Raw genomic sequence first — 13,842 nt, 5'->3', positions numbered from 1 at the left:
CAAAAACGAGAAAAAAGGCAGAAGAATTGCAAGGGTGAAATTGATTTAGCCTCACTGGCACTCATCGGTCCCCCCCAAACGTCTGTATTCGTTCTGATGTAAATCGTTGCTTCTCTTCTTCTCTTCTATGCTTTTGGTTTGATGCCTTTTTTCTATGTTTTTTTTATCGGAGGGGAAAACCACCGCGACTGAACAAAGCTAAAATGTTTTTGGAGAAGGTAAAATTTTATCCAATAGATTCTTTTTTTTTTTGCATCCTGACAAACGTAATGAAGTTTGGCATTCTTTTTTCACTGTTTTTTTTTGTCTCCACGCGATACCCAGGAGTCGAAAAATATATTCAGTGGCTGCACAATTTACAACCAAATTATATAAAATATTCTTGTGTTAGCGAGTTATTTTTTTACATATATTTACTGTTAAAAACTTACGGAACCATTGCAGATGAGAACCGTAGCTAAACTTGATTGTTATTTCTGTGTGATCGATCGATCTATCGATGGAACGAAGGTTTATATTCTTCCTTAAACGGCATGTTTGTATTTGTGTACTACGTGTATGGGTGAATATACTCCATGTCTCTTCCAAACCAAGCTTACGCATAAGAATATCACTTCTCATTACCTGATATGTGTCGTCGTGTCTCCATTTACAGACGCTACTAATGGGATTAACATTGATGGGAGATTCTTACGAGAAAACAGATCGAGTGCATTCTCTTTCTCTCATCAGCAGAAGTTATCTGCTTTAAGTTGTCCCGTGATCATGAGCGTTCGCTTGAGCGGAACACGGCAAGGTTACATAATTATGCTGATGTATATCGATGCTGCTTGTGTGTAAAGAAATTAACGAAATAAAGTTGGCATTTGAATATGGGCAAAGACAAGAAGCGAATTCTCATGCTGTTTGAATGGTGTGCGTGTAAAACCGCAGCATGTCTCAGAATATAATGGATTATTTAAATAAGTAGGATAATTACATAATGCTTGATTGCGAAATAGTCTATTCATTCGGACGAAGATAAAATCTCACACGTCGTTGTTGTGCAGAATGATTTATCCCATGCAGACATTTCTGTGTGTAATCTGAAGTGAAGGGTGACCTTCGTAAATGCCAGTTTCATCGTTACAGCAGTTTATCGTACAATAATGACCACAATTTGCAGGTCAAATAATTGTAAGGTGCGCGGCTTTTGATTTCCGGTGCGCCAACCTAACGCAGAAGCAGTTCAAAACAGTCGATCTTTCGAGTACAAAGCTCGAAGATGTGATGTAAACCATTCACTGTCCTTCACTGATGAGAACTGTAATAAACGTATTTGACACACTCCACATTCGGAGTTATAACGTACAGTGAACTGGAAAACTAAATACCTTATTATCTTGATTTATTTTTAACATATGCCTGAATTGAGCTTTTATCTTTTACCTTTCGATAACCCGTGAAAATTACACTAGAATGCTTTTCATTGAGTTTGCCAGCTGTCTATAATTCTAAAATTCCTCAAGATGCAGTGGCACTAGTCGTGGCGGATCATTTTAATAAGGTGTAAGAAGTAATATATCCTATTTGAAATCAAACGTTGAACTGTCGAAGACAGTAACAATATGAACAGTTCATCGTAAACACAACTGTTTGAGTTTATTACACATGAGGGGCTCAGAAGGAAAGGGGTGTAAGCAGTGTTTGGATTTTGATCAATATCGAAAGATACAGAATGTTGACACATCCCCCATCCCTTACCTAATCCCTCACGAACATATAACCAAATATGAGTGGATTATTCAGATACTTGTATGAATGACAGTAATCACTTGTGTTACACTAAATGATTAAACTAAAAGAGGAACGAAGACTGTTGTTCGCATATTCGAGTTGTACCAAACATCGTAAACCATTTTCTAAGCCTACATACAAGTTTGAATCGTATATATCGTCCCGTTCGAAACTACTGCACAGACAAGTGCAAAGTAATAAATGATACAAGAAAAATTACGTCATCATTCGGTCACCATTTGCGGAGAGCAACGAATGGGAAAAGAGCTAAAACGAGAGAGTTTTTGTGTCTCACTGGAGCAGTGTTCTTAGTAAAACTATGCGGTATATATGAATATATATATTTGAAGGAATAGTAGCGCTAAAACCGGAAAATATAATCTTACTACCCTTCCCTTAGCCTCTATCGAGCTAAATAATCATATAGTTTGTACTCTCTGAGACTTAACAATCAGGATCTGCTATATTAGTTGAATATGAATCATTCGCTTTGCATAGGCCGTATGATCCTGCTGTTTCATGATGCATGGAGAGGTTCGATATGTATATGTCAGGACAAAGAAGAAAATAAACCTTCTGCACCGAAAGCGTACATGATGGTTTTGCTTGCGTGCTGGTGTATCATGAAGTGCGAACCGATGCAGAGTTGTCTCGTTCTTTTTTGTGTCGTGATTTGTAGCACGAAACAACAAAAGAAAGATTGATTGAAATGATTTCTGTATGATCATATTTGAACGAACGAAAGCGATTTTTTCAGTGAATGGATCAATTGGCAAATACTGGGTGTAAGTGACTTGATCGATTTCTCTTCATCCACCTTTTCTTTACTTAATAACTCAACTGCAAAAGCGTTTCAATTTGAGTTTGCTACAGAATCCGATAGATGAGGTTTTGCCCTATATTCCACATTGTCGAATACAGCTGGGAATGTGTTTGTAGCTAAGTTATGACCAAAAGAGAAAGTCGATGTAGAGAAATCGATGATGTCACTTACACCCCTTTCATTTTGAACCCCTCACATCATAAAATGATGACCATAAACTACACATCCAATAATCACAACAATTAACACAGTTTTTCCAACCAAAAATAAAGTTCTACTTCAGTATACACCTGATCTGACTCTCTGCAATGATTACAGATTTTCTAAAACTAGAGTTGAATATGAAATGCTATCATTCAACACATTGAACGGGAGTTGAACGCCATTCTCAACATCCTAAATATCTTACGACATACAAAATAATTGTATGTACCTGTAAAATGGATAAACCAGCTATAATTTTATTGGCATTTCGTACAGTTTTGATACTACGTCTTTCAGTAAGCGTGCTAAATCATAAAACAGGTCTGGTTTCTATGAGAAATGTTTCCATATTAATTCATTCATAATCTATTCAAACTATATCAAAAATCATAACAATGCAATAGATATCAGTGAACTTGAATTCTTTTTAAATTATAATGAATTTGTGATGTAAATACTAGAAATAAATAAACAATACTTGACAAAAAAAAATTAAGCTAAATATAATAACTATCCATGGGAAATTTATCAAACTCCAATCGAATCGGATGATTTCTTAGATTTGTTTGATATGCTCTAACTTACAGTTCTATAATCCATTTGATAAATTATGGTTCAAATTAACGAAATGCATTCCCATTTTCTTATACATTCGTTCTGTGAATTTCTAAAATCCTCAACAGAAAAAAAACCGTTCAAGACTCCTTGCATCGATCGTTTTACGGACTGCAATACTACGATTTAAGCTCCACCCGTTTTCAACTTATTGGGTATAAGTTAGAAGTTCGTGATTGCAAATCACAGTCTCATCCCAGCTACTGGGCAGACAACATTTTGCCTTGAATGCTGATATCACAACAGCGGTTCGACTCGCCAATGCAATCAGATTAGCAAGCCTGAAAGTAGCTTGAACAATTAGAAAAATTGGAATTTTTATGAGCGAAAACGAACACAAAAAAAATTGAGACAGCTCAAATTGGACGATCCAATTTCGAGTTCAGCGCTTAGTAACACATATGGAATTAATTTTTATTCATATACATTTCAATACCCTATGAAAAAACGAACGGGTGATATATTTTGCTCTTCCTCTTCCTCTTCCTCTTCCTCTTCCTCTTCCTCTTCCTCTTCCTCTTCCTCTTCCTCTTCCTCTTCCTCTTCCTCTTCCTCTTCCTCTTCCTCTTCCTCTTTCTCTTCCTTTTCCTCTTCCTCTCCCTTTCATACTATATACCATTAGATAGGAAATTTAATCAGCATTTTTTGGTTATAACACAAAAAGTGAAGATAGTAAAACAAGTTAACGTTAAGATTTTACTGGCTGATTGCGCTGTAGAGAAAAACAACAAACAGCATGTTCGCATATGATTCGGGCGTTAACCTCCATGGCAGAGATGGGCAAACCGTTCGTAAACGTTACGAAAGAATTAGTTCGCTAAAAAGGGTAAAGGAACGAGTCATTCGTCATATGAACTGTTTGGGAACGAGTGAAATGCAGCTGAACTGAATCCACGTGAAAAGAAGATAGCGCTTGACGGAACGGATGAATACAATGAGTGCGCTTGGAGAAAATAAAAAAAAAGATAGCAGTATTGTCATTCACGAGAGAAATGCATGTAACAAGTGGCTTTTTTTAATAAATGTACAATTTTGAGTTTTGAATTAGGAATAGAACCAAATTCTTACAGACAGCATTGTCGGGCTAGAAACATATTTTTTTTAATACAACTTTGAATTAAAATATTTCGAACTTTCCCGTTCATTCCAGTTTTTGACATTTTAACATTTTCAATGCACCGTTGAAAAATCTAACTCAAAAATATAATTTCTTATTAAAAATGTTTACATATAGCTCAAAAGATGTCCTCTTCAGTATTTTTGGGACTATTTTTCAGAAAACCTATTTTAATTTATCAAAGTTTGACGTAAAGTAGACTCACTAAAATAACGGTATGACTTTTGAAAAATTTATTAAATTTGAATACTTTGCAAATCGTTAACATGTTCAAGTTATCAAATAATATTACCCTTTCATGAATGGCACTTACATTGCCAGTGGAACTTTTGCCTTCTCAGCGTAGTTATTACTTGCGTCATTTTTATGTTCTTAGTTCTTAGTTGAGATTTCAATGCGGGATAACACGCTTTAAATGTATTCTGGAGTGGCAAGCTCTAGAATACGCGTGAGCACAGTGCAAGTCAGAAGAAATTTTTTGACAAAAAATTCAAGATGTTATCATTGCCATTTTTGATGATAAAAAAAACAAAAGAAAAAATTTACAATCAATTTTCATATGTACCAACTATACACAAAAAAAACAATTATAATCGATTGAACCGTTTTGTAGAAGCTCGGACACAAACGCCACGAGGTTTTTATATATTAAAAAGATTTGCGACTTTCAAAGAAGAATACCATTTTCTTTCCACAGTAATTATAAAAAATCGTGCAAATTAGAAAATATCTTTATAAAATGACAATATCAGGACATGAATAACTTTGAACCTGCATATGTATATCAATTCAAAAGCAATTGTCTTCAAAGTCCTACGTCAAGTTTCCGTCCGTGGCTCGAGACTCAGACACTTCTCGCTTAACTTTTGAAAAGGTCCTATGTAACAAAAGTAAACAAATCGAGTTAATGGATGCACGTTATTAGTTTGCGATCATTGAATGCATTACAAAAACAATCGTTCATGTATCTATCTTCTTCATCTTTTTATCGCCGATACAAAAATATCCAATGTGCAGATTCGGATTTTAAGCACTCGGCTGTTACTTCGGATGCCACTTTCCTCTATCGCTCGGAACGTCCGAAGTAACAAAGCAGTCAAAACAACACGAAGTCGTATTCGGTCGTTTTGAGTTTTTGTTTCTTACAGGCGTTGTTAGCGATTTCAGTGCAATTCAACGAGTGATAACAACAATAATCTGTGTTTAGAACGAAATACTGATATTTGGATTGCTGTTTAGTAGTTAGTTTCAGATTCTCACCGTGCAACATAATATGTCCAATGTGCAAACGCGGCAGTCAAAACGTCTAATGTAACATTTTTTGTTCCTAGGCTTCAAATTTAAGCTCAAATCACGGAACAACAGTTACGATTGGTTTTACAGAGTTATTCTTAACTGCTAGTGGTGAAAGTAGTGATAGAGATCGATATCTTTCAAGACAATTCGCGGATTAATGTTCGAGTCTTCAACTTCGTTTTTCTCGAGTTGACGAAAATGTTACATTGGACCTTTTCAAAAGTTACGCGAGACTTACACTTTTTTGTATACGGCAGTATTTTTGACGTAGGACTACGTCTTTCATTTCTATACTGGAGTGTAAGTTTAAAGATTATAGTTCAAAGATTCAAAGAAAGCGTTACGCCGGAGCAACCAGATTTTGAGCGTTAATTGCTGTTAAATAACTGAACGAAATGGTATGATAAATACATCATTCGAAAGATAAAATGAGCGAATGCCGCTAGGAAATCCACTCAGTTATGATTGCGCAACGATTGAGATACGATCGCTGGAATGAATGGATGTTTCCCTAATACAGACTTCAAAATCATGGAGCGTGGAAGAAATTGGCATTACAAATTAGATGCAAGCTGCGGGTATTTTTGTACTCGCTTGCATTTTAGCAAACCGGAATGTTTTTTCCCAACACAGATTCCGAAACCAAAAAGTTGGAAAATCGATATTGCAAATGCATGCAAGTCGGCAGTACTTTTATATCCCCATGCATTTTTACACTCCGGAGATCGTTTTGCTAACATGGTCTACATAAACGGGTACAACTGCAACGCTTTAGCTCGGTTATTCAAGACAGCATTGGAAGATATTCCTCCATGTCGCCAGCTCACTGAACTTCTACGCATACTGTTTGATGATTAGGCAAAATATTGATTACTATTTGCTGCGATAACTACTTCCATAATACATGAATTGACCTAAATTGGGATTTGTTTGCAATTGAATTCGTAAATTGTTTCATTCATTCACTAGTTTAACCAATAATTTAATCAACACACACAAGAGATAGCTTTGCGCAGCGACGGTATCGTTTACAATGAGGAACATCCGAGGTGCGATTATTGTTAATCGAAAAAAACACACATAAACACAGTCCTACGCCAACCTTGCGGTTATATCATAGATATAACCCATTCATAGTTTGTTCAACTATATTCAATTTATTTATACGATTTCTACCGCTGTAGTGTGATGTGATGTCCATATCAGAGAAGTCATGACAGAAAAATGAAGTCCTTGAAAACGCACAAAATTCACAGGTACAACCGAACAAATTGATTTACATTTGATAAACCAAATGTCGATGACGAATGTGCATGGCATCCAGATTTCTTGTATTACTTCAGATGGATAACAGCAGATGAAGTTAATTTGTAACAAAGGGATTATTCTTTTTTACTCTTCAAATAAGCAGTTACAACACTTTCTGTATTGTTCACAAAATATTCGACAAAATCCATATTCCAGAAAATACATAGGGAAAATACATAGTTCGAGTTGGATGTTTGACATTTATCTCAGTGCATTTAGTGCATTACTTGGGAAAACCTACCCTACAATAATTTGCTACTGAGCTTTGTATCGCTCGACAACTCGCAAAGTTTAAGAATTACGAGTAATAGACCAGCCCTCTTAGCAGAAAATTTTTACTCCTACACCATGCTAGGGTAGGCGATTTGTGTGCTTGAGGAGTAAAGTCAACTTCGTTCATTAAAACTTTTCCGATAACAACAATGAGCGGCAATGATTGAATGACCTCAAAACATGGGGTATATTCCGGCAGAATGAGGGTGGGTGGTTTGTAAATCGATAAAGTCGAATATGTTTAAGATCGACTCGATCGAGGAGAATGATTATGGAACTGAGAACATTTTATCGTTTAAAACTAATAGTAGCTACTTTAAAATTCTCAGTTTCTATTGTATCAAATCGATATAAAGCAATCCGTCAAATTAATTAATTCTCTCCGTTTTTCAAATGAATGTTGCACATAAAGTAGTAGTTACCAAAAATTTCATATATGAATTTAAAAAAAAGTAATTTTCTAATAAATTTGCCAGCGAAACTGAACCTGAACTTGTTAGGGACATCTCTTCGGATCTTTGCCATTTTGTTTTCGGGTCTAGACCGGATTTCGAGGAACTAAAACTTTGAAAACATTTATTTTTTTAAATACTAAATCGCATGAAAATATAATTGTGGTAATTGCGAAATAAATTAATTCATTACCACAATTGAAAACCCATTTCGAAATGTCAGTTACTGCGTACCTGCTGCTGCGACATCGTTTGTTCCGAAAACTTGCCCGCGCTTGACTGGCTTTAACTTTATATACTCGCCGAGATGACGCTCTTTTGCTTGTTTGCCTTTTTCTTTTCTTTACAAATCCAGTCGTCATTCAACTTGTTTTATGTGATGAAAATCTCGCATGGTTCGCTCGAAGGAGACGATTTTCGATCGTGTTGTTTTTTCTCCTCTTGTTTATGGTCTGTTTTTTCTTCTTTCCATACACAACACACCAGCACACGAGCAGGGGCATTAGGCGCAATATCAAACTTAATATTTTTTTCTCGATGAAAGAGAAAAAAAGCGAAATTGGAAAGAAAATATTTCTGCTTTATTTTTCCGTGTCTTCTTCTGTTACACCTTCTCGCCGGAGCATCACTCTCGCCTTCGTACGGCTGATGAATTGGTACCGAGCATGGAATGGAAACTGGACGATTGGGGAGGGAATGGTACGGAACTGTAAGACTCGCAGCGATCCGATGTAATTAATAGCTTTAAACTCGATTGGTTTTTGATTCGATGTAACTACCAATACACTGGTGCCTATCGCAGAAATAATTTAAATTCAAGTTGTAAAAGATTCACGTTCGTGATTTGCCTCGTTATGTTTCAATATGTGGTGTAATACGAATGTATTTTCTAGATTCATTTTTTTGTTATGATCTTGTAATCCAAGATTTGAATATGGTCCAGATTGTCTCTGATTGATTTTTTTTTTTTTTTTTTAATTTAAATCGTTTATTTTTACAGGCTCAGTTACATAGGTTTAAAGGAGCCGAACTCCTTACTGTATTGTTACTAGTATATATACATTTTTCCTTAATTCTAATGTTAATAATATAGGAAACCGATTACTCGCGGTCAACTCGAGTTTAGAAGGGTGACATATTTTCTTCAGGAAAAGGAGGGGATATGAGGATATGTTGACATTGATCACACTCACACTCTCAATCACACTCATCACACTCAATTCTTAAACCTATCTTATATCTAATATGTATTTACATTTCATCTTATTCTTAAGAAGGGATCCGATCTCTCACAAAGGAAAAGGAAAAGGAAAAACTAAGGGTATAAGGACAATCACACACGAAGATCGATAGCTTTAAGGAATACATATATTTGGGACATGTAATCAAGGTCTAACCGAGCCAACACGTCTCTCACCGGCACATTGGGCTGCCTTCCTCGGGCCCGAAGGGTGACTACTAAATTCGATCTGGCGACAAGATACAGCTCGCACGACCAAACAACGTGCTCGATGTCGTGGTAACCTTGGCCACAAACACAAAGATTGTTGTCGGCAAGATTAATACGAAAGAGTAGCGCATCTAACGAACAGTGATTGGACATGAGTCGGGAGAAGGTGCGAATAAAGTCCCGGCTCAAGTCCAGACTTTTGAACCATGGTTTGAGGCTAACCTTAGGGATAATCGAGTGGAGCCACCGGCCCAATTCATCTTCGTTCCATTTGCGTTGCCAGTTAACTATGGTATTTTTGCGGACTAAAGAATAAAATTCATTGAAGGCGATTTGACGCTGATAAATATCGCCTTCAATTGCACCTACCTTTGCTAATGAGTCAGCCCTCTCATTACCCAGAATTGAGCAATGTGAAGGGACCCAGACAAAGGTAATGACATAACAGCGTCTGGATAAAGCACACAAAATTTCTCGTATTCTCTCAAGGAAGTACGGCGAGTGCTTTTCCGGCCTCTCTGAACGGATAGCTTCGACAGAGCTAAGACTATCCGTTACAATGTAATAGTGTTCAACAGGTCGTGAGGCGACGCTGTCCAGCGCCCAGTGTATCGCTGCCAATTCAGCAATATACACTGAGCAAGGATTCTGAAGACTGTGTGAGGTGCTAAAAAATTCGTTGAACACTCCAAATCCTGTGGACTCATTCATAGAGGACCCATCAGTAAAGTACATATTATCACAATTGATATCCCCATACTTTGCATCGAAGATCGTTGGAACGATCCTCGATCGAAGATAATCTGATGTTCCATGGATATCCTGCTTCATGGACAGATCAAAATGCACAGAGGAATTGATGTAGTCAGGAAAACAAACACGGTTGGGAATATACGAAGAAGGATCAACCTGCATGGAGACGAATTCATGATATGAGCTCATGAATCCAGAATGAAAATTTAGCTCGATCAGCTGCTCAAAATTTCCGATCACCAATGGGTTCATAACCTTACACCGGATGAGGAACCGAAGAGATAATAATTTGAAGCGATCTTTTAGTGGGAGTAGGCCTGCCAAAACCTCGAGACTCATGGTATGCGTTGAGGGCATACATCCCAACGCGATACGGAGACAAAGATACTGAATTCGCTCGAGTTTAATGAGGTGTGTTTTGGCAGCTGATTGAAAACAGAAACTGCCATACTCCATCACTGAGAGAATAGTTGTTCGATACAACATTATAAGATCTTCGGGATGGGCTCCCCACCAGGTGCCGGTAATTGTACGGAGAAAGTTTATTCTTTGTTGACATTTTTTACTCAGATACCTAATATGGGCCCCCCAAGTACATTTAGAGTCGAACCAGACCCCAAGATACTTGAATGACATAGCATGAGTGATCGGTTTACCCAAAAGTTGAAGCTTTGGTTTTGCTGGTTTATGCTTCCTAGAAAAAACCACCATCTCTGTTTTCTCCGTGGAGAATTCGATCCCTAGCCCAATGGCCCAGGTTGAAAAATTGTTCAAAGTATCTTGTAAGGATTCTTGCAGGTCGGATTCGTTTGATCCTACGACAGACACCACTCCATCATCTGCAAGTTGTCTTAGGCTGCAATTTTGTGTAAGGCAATTGTCAATGTCGCTTACGTAGAAGTTGTACAAAAGGGGGCTTAAACATGAGCCCTGGGGGAGTCCCATGTAAGAGACCCGACTTACTGCCGAATCTCCGTGAGAAAAGTTCAAATGTTTCTCACAAAGCAAGTTATATAACATATTATTCAATAGAGGCGGCAGACCCCGAGATTGTAATTTGTCTGACAAAACCTCTATTGAAACAGAATCAAAGGCCCCCTTTATGTCCAAGAATACTGAAGCCATTTGTTTTTTTTCGGCGTAAGCCAGTTGAATTTCTGAAGAAAGCAACGCAAGACAATCATTCGTCCCCTTGCCCCTGCGGAACCCATATTGTGTATCTGAGAGTAGGCCATTCGTTTCAACCCATCGATCAAGGCGAAACAAGATAATTTTCTCCAACAATTTCCGTATACAAGACAGCATTGCTATTGGGCGGTACGAATTGAAGTCGGACGCGGGTTTTCCTGGTTTTTGAATAGCTATAACTCGTACTTGTCTCCAATCATCTGGAACAATATTATGCTCCAGAAACCGATTGAATAAGTTCAACAAGCGATGTTTCGCCACATCAGGGAGATTTTTCAGCAAGTTGAACTTAATTCTATCCGATCCCGGAGCAGAATTGTTACATGAAAGGAGAGCAAGAGAGAATTCTACCATCGAAAACTCGGAATCAAGATCGCACCTATCTTGTGGTATATCTCGAATAATTCTTTGCACTGGAGCGGAATCGGGACAAACGTTTCGTGCAAAATTAAAAATCCATCGATGTGAATATTCCTCGCTTTCATTGGATGAAGAGCGATTTCTCATGTTTCGAGCCACTTTCCATAATTTTTTCATTGACGTTTCTCGTGACAAACCTCCCACGAAATTTCGCCAATAAGCACGTTTTTTCCCTTTGATCAAGTTTTTAAATTGATTTTCAAGGTCCAAATACTTCTGAAAATTTTCAGGGGTTCCACGTTTCCGAAAAGCTTTAAATGCATTCGATTTATCTCCATAAAGCTTGGAACACTGGCCATCCCACCATGGATTGGGAGGCCTTCGACGAATAGTGGAACCTGGGATGGGTTTCGTTTGAGCGCGAACCGCGCTGTCATATATCAAACGAGAAATGAAGTTATACTCCTCCAATGGAGGCAAACCATCTCTGGAATTGATGGCTAGAGCAATCGCGTCCGCATATTTTTTCCAGTCAATGTGTCTTGTGAGGTCGTATGCCATGTTTATTGATTCAGAAGAATTCAACCCATTGGTGATAGAAATTTTGATTGGCAAGTGGTCACTACCGTTGGGATCCTGGATTACATTCCACTTGCAATCTAACGATAGTGAATTCGAGCAAAGCGAGAGGTCAAGAGCACTTGGGTTAGCAGGAGGTTTAGGTACACGTGTTGTTTCCCCAGTGTTCAAAACGGTCATATTGAAGCTGTTACAAAGGTCATATATCAACGATGAACGATTGTCGTCGTACTGTTCCCCCCAGGCAGTTCCGTGAGAGTTGAAGTCTCCCAAGATTAATCGTGGCTCAGGAAGGAGTGAGCACATGTCAACAAGTTGCTTGCGGCTAACCGCAGCTCTCGAAGGCCAATACAAGCTGACTATACAGAGGTCTTTGCCTCTGATGTTTGCATGACAAGCAACAGCTTCGATCCCTCCAGTAGGTGGAAGGTCAATTCTAAAAAATGAGTGACACTTATTGATCCCCAATAGTACCCCTCCGTATCTGTCATCACGGTCCAAGCGTATTATATTAAAATCGTGGAAAAAGAGATCATTTTGAGAAGAGAGCCAGGTTTCGGATAGAGCAAAAACATCACAATTGAGTTTATGAATTAGAAATTTGAATGTATCCAATTTAGGGATAAGACTACGACAATTCCACTGTAAAACAGTGATATCTCCGACCTCTCTATTTAAATTAGACATCAAGAGAGATAATCATTGCAAGGAGGGGCCATGTTTGCATCAATTGCTGCAAAATTGTCTTTAGTACTGGAAGCATTGCGGTGACAATGGTTCTGATGGAGTCGGAAACATTAAAACACGTGAAGATTTGATCCACAAGGTCAGACAACTTTATAAATCCCGATTGGGAAGTTGAACTTGACGGAAAAACAGGGACAGTTGGGGTTTTTGATGTCCCCTCGAGTGCTGGGTCGTTCGAAGGTGAACTATTACCACGGAGGCCAGGAGGGACCTGATTTTGCTTATCCGCTGCACTCGATTTTTTGGGCAAGCTAACAGGGGGTATCACCGGAGGGACTTGTCCTTGAACTTTGGGAGTGGTCACATTTTTGCGCCGGGGATTCCCTTGAGAAATAAACGGCGTGCCCCCGTTAGCTGTATCCGCTTCCATTTCGTCAACTGGCAACGTAGCGAAGACATTGTGTGTATTGATTGGTTGTTGTTCTTGAGCCAGTGGAGAAGCGCCCTTCAAAATTTCTGCGAAAGTGCGTTTAGAGCATTCCCTCAAAGAGCGCTTCTGTTTCTCCCAGCGAGCCTTGTATGTTTCACAAGCTGAGAGCACGTGTGGGGATCCCCCGCAATATGGACACTTATGCTCAGTCGCACTGCAGGATTTCCCCTCATGTTGTTCTCCGCAAGTGGCACATCGTTCTTTATTGGCACAATAAGCAGCCGTGTGACCAACTGACTTGCACTTTAGACAAGTCATTGGCTTTGGAATAAAAAGTCGCACGGCTAACCTCAATTTATCTACCATCACGTAGTCAGGGAGAGCTGAACCAGCGAAGGTGACTCGAAACGAGTTGGACGGCGTAAATTTCTTTTCTTCTCCTTCATGGGAGACTGTTCCGAGCTGGCGGCAACCCAAGATCTTAACAGTCGTCGAGGGCAGTTTTTTAAAACGGCCGGTACCTTCACTCGT

At 38.5% G+C, this 13,842-nt stretch overlaps 1 protein-coding gene and 1 pseudogene across 1 annotated transcript in view; both read left to right on the top strand.

Moving 5' to 3' along the window:
* LOC129765246 (uncharacterized) overlaps positions 1-13,842 on the top strand; it is a 124,589-nt gene that overhangs the window by 19,920 nt on the left and 90,827 nt on the right.
* Positions 6,836-7,009, top strand: LOC129772390 (U4 spliceosomal RNA; annotated as a pseudogene).

This window comes from Toxorhynchites rutilus, chromosome 2, assembly GCF_029784135.1.
Source record: "Toxorhynchites rutilus septentrionalis strain SRP chromosome 2, ASM2978413v1, whole genome shotgun sequence".
NCBI classification, from domain to species: Eukaryota; Metazoa; Arthropoda; class Insecta; order Diptera; family Culicidae; genus Toxorhynchites; species Toxorhynchites rutilus.
The sequence above is the reverse complement of the archived record's forward strand: the minus strand, read 5'-3'. Positions and strand labels throughout refer to the sequence as shown.